Source organism: Drosophila gunungcola (genome assembly GCF_025200985.1).
Source record: "Drosophila gunungcola strain Sukarami chromosome 2L unlocalized genomic scaffold, Dgunungcola_SK_2 000008F, whole genome shotgun sequence".
NCBI lineage: Eukaryota > Metazoa > Arthropoda > Insecta > Diptera > Drosophilidae > Drosophila > Drosophila gunungcola.
The window spans coordinates 321,234-324,963 of NW_026453163.1; the positions used below are offsets into that span (position 1 = coordinate 321,234).

Consider the following 3,730-nt stretch of genomic DNA (forward strand, 5'->3'; position numbering starts at 1 on the left):
ACCTGGTCGTGAGGACCACGTCGTCCACCAGCAGCAGCAGTGATCCAGGTTCAACAATCCTGGTTCAGCAGCAGCATTAACCGCAGCAGCAGCATTAGCCTCAGCAGCAACAGCGATCAGCTTCAGCAGCATTAGCAGCATTAGCCACAGCAGCAGCAGCGATCAGAAGCATCAGCCGCAGCAGCAGCAGCGATCAGCAGCAGCAGCAGCCTCCAGCGTCAGCAGCTCCAGCAACTGCCTCCGAGACGGCCACATACGGAGATTCCCTCAGTGAGTCCGTTCCGGGAACGAATGCCCGCGCTGACCATGTGGTCATCTCTAAGTGCCTCTGGCCCCTCTTACGCAGACGCTGCGCTATCCTCCGGACCAATTGGCTCCGTGCGGACTCGCGCTGGATTTCGCCGCTAGCGATTTTTCTCTTCTGGCTGCAGCTTCAACCACATCCGACGTTGAACTCTGCAATAAATAAGTTTTAGCTATTATTTTTGTGATATCATACAGTCAAGATTGTCAAGTACTCACTGTGAAATCTAATCTAAAATTAGAGGCTTAATTCCGAACCCTAGCCGCGCGTACTACTACGTCTAAATTGGGTCCCGAAATTGAATGACTTACCTTTTCAGCACGTCCCTTCTTTTCCCTTGGAGCTCTTCAGGATTAGGCGACCCGGTTGGCAAACGCCTCCAATTTAGTGTCGTGCGGCGATTTTGCCGAACACTTGTAATTTTAAACGTCTAAAATTTTCCCTTCTGTTGTTGCCGCTTTGACCGCTTCTCATCTGGGCGACGGTCTGAGTTCGGCCTTAAGTGTTTCTATCGAAAAGAGTAGATTATTAGTAGGAATCAATAATGAATGTATTTTGTTATTAGTCTTGCCCAAAATTAAATTTGAACAAGCTACCGAGATGTTTGTGTAAGTTACCTTGGGCGGGGAGATGAGCCGATCCTAATCCACCAGGAATAGACTCCGGTCTGCCGGAGATGGTGTGTGCCTCCTACATCATTCTTGGGGCACCCAAGGTTGGGTGGGTGCGTTGTGGCAAGGACATCGAAGCCACCAATTTCGTCCAATTGTCTTAGTTTTTTTATGTAAATATAACTTTGTTTTGTTTTGATTTGTGATAGAGATGGTAAATCGTCAAGTTAGTGACGTGAGACGTCCGATGAGTCGGAATCGATTGTTCGGACTGCAGGGCATAGGGGGTCCTCCGCCCTGGGACTCCGTGGCTAGCCGGCGCTGCCCTCCGGGAAAGATGCATTTCCGCAACAATATGGCGCCCAATTAACAAATAAAATATGTGATAGCCGAGTCGACGGCGTCTCGCCTATTTATATCTCCAGCCAGCCCACGAACGGTGGCTTGCATGACCCACATGCAATTGCACCGTGGATGCTGACTGGTGAAGAAGATTTAAATTTTGTAGGGAGAAAGGGAGGCGTGTCCACTAGAGGTAGGACAATTGCTCCCGAGGCACAGTTCACAGGGTTTAGCTGTGATTTGGCGGTGACATCCTCTTCGAAAGAAATCGAAGGATTCGCATCCCAGGTCGTCCGTGCAATATGCACGAAAGGTTAAATTAAAAACTGTGACGTGAGACGTCCGATGAGTCGGAATCGATTGTTCGGCCTGTAGGGCATAGGGGGTACTCCGCCCTGGGACTCCGTGGCTAGCCGGCGCTGCCCTCCGGGAAAGATGCAGTTCCGCAACACAGAGTTGCACTGTGATGCAAGCTCATTAGGTTATGGCGCAATATTATTATAAAGTAAAAGGGATAACAAATTTCACACTGTCTTTTATTTTTTGAAACGTACAACCGATGTGGAATCAAGGTACCACAGCTTCGAGTTGGAAACCTTAGCAATAATAAACGCATTAAAAAGATTTCGAGTTTATGTGCAAGGATTTAGATTCAAAATTGTGACTGATTGCAATTCGTTAACTTTAACTTTAAATAAAAAAGAAATATATCCCCGTATATCAAGATGGGCTTTAGAGCTTCAAAACTATGACTACGAGTTTGAGCACAGATCGGGAAAAAGAATGAAACATGTGGACGCACTGAGTCGAAGTAATAGTATTCTTGTAATTGAAACAAATACTTTCGAAGAAAGTCTAATAATATGTCAAGGAAGAGATGGAAATATAAATAGAGTTAAATAAATTTTATTAAATCAAGAGGATGAGCACTATGAACTACGAAATGGTGTCGTGTATAAGAAAAGTAACGATAGGCTACTGTTTTGTGTTCCACAGTCAATGGAAGAAAATGTTCTGTACAAATACCATGACGAAATGGGGCATGTAGGAATTGACAAAGTAAAGGACCTCATAAGTAAGATTTATTGGTTTCCAGGTATAAGAAAGAAAGTTGAGATTCACATAAAGAACTGCCTAAAGTTTATAGCATTTTCTAATAAAACAGGTAAAACTGAGGGTTTTTTACATCCTATTCCGAAAGGTACAAGTCCGTTTGGAGTTGTTCATATTGATCACTATGGTCCGATAAATAGCAAGGAAACGAATAAAAAGCACATAGTAGTAATAATTGACGCATGTACAAAATTCACCAGATTATATCCAACCAAAAGAACTAGTTCCAAGGAAGAAATAGAAGCGTACAGTTGACCTAAAACATAATATCTGATCGAGGCAGCTGTTTTACGTCAAAGGAATTTGAGGAATTTGTTAAAATATCAACAGCTTCGCCACAAGCTAACGGGCAAGTAGAAAGAGTCAATAGAGATTTAGGTCCAATGATAGCAAAGTTAACAGACGTAGAGAATAATCAACTATGGCACAAAGTTTTAGACAAAGTAGAGTTTACAATGAATAACACAAAAAACCGAAGTTTGAATCAATACCCAAGTGTAATGCTGTTTGGTGTTAGACAGAGGGGTTGTTATATTGATAGTTTAAAAGAAAATTTTATCGATGAAAGTCAAGAAATTTTGTACAAAGACTTAAACGAAATACGACTACAAGCTAGTATATGCCAGAAAAAAGCGCAAGGATATAACAAAAACTATGTTGATTCAAAACGACAAAAACCGCAACTATTTTCTGAAGGAGATTATGTTGTTGTTCGAAATTTTAACTCGCAGCTAGGCGTGTCCAGTAAGTTAATTCCCAAATTCAAAGGTCCTTATGTTGTGTCCAAGGTGTTAGATAATGATAAGTACTTTATTGAAGACGTAGACAACTTTCAGCAGCCACAAGTGCCATATTCGGGTATATGGGCGGTGCATAATATGAAACCCTGGCTTAATGGAAAAGACAAAGTTGATGTTAATGATAGTCCAGATATAAAAGATAAGGAAATAGATCCTGCTGATGAAATTAGCAATACAAATACAATTATTGTAAATAAAAACAAAAATTAATAGTAAAAATATAGAAGTAAACGACAATTGTAAAATAAATAAATATGGCCAAAGTAGCATTGTTACTAGAAGTAATTCAACGAGTATCGGGAGATCTTCATAGTCAGGACGGCCGAATTGTAGTAATAAGAAGCAACTACTCTTAATAAACATGGCCAAAGTAGTTTTAAGTTATATAGTTAAGTTATATTTTAATGTGTGTGTAACCCTGGATATATTTTGTGTGTGCTATCCCTGGTTTGTAAAAGTATCGATGTGTTTTGCATCCCTAAAAAAAGACGCACGAAGAAGAAAGCGAGGCATTCGAAAAGCTGAATTAAAGATAATTAAATTAAAGCAGAACAAAGAAT

The 3,730-nt window shown here is 41.2% G+C and overlaps 1 long non-coding RNA gene across 5 annotated transcripts; it reads right to left on the minus strand.

Annotated features, from left to right (window-relative positions):
• Positions 1-329: 329 nt before the first annotated feature.
• On the minus strand, positions 330-1,228 carry LOC128253378 (uncharacterized). Of its 5 annotated transcripts, XR_008267438.1 has the most exons (4): positions 922-1,228; positions 616-801; positions 523-584; positions 330-456 (listed from the first exon to the last, which is right to left on the minus strand). It is a non-coding gene; the product is annotated as an uncharacterized LOC128253378 (long non-coding RNA). The 5 variants fall into 5 exon arrangements; XR_008267440.1 differs by lacking the exon at positions 523-584; XR_008267436.1 differs by having other exon boundaries at positions 330-584.
• Positions 1,229-3,730: the final 2,502 nt, after the last annotated feature.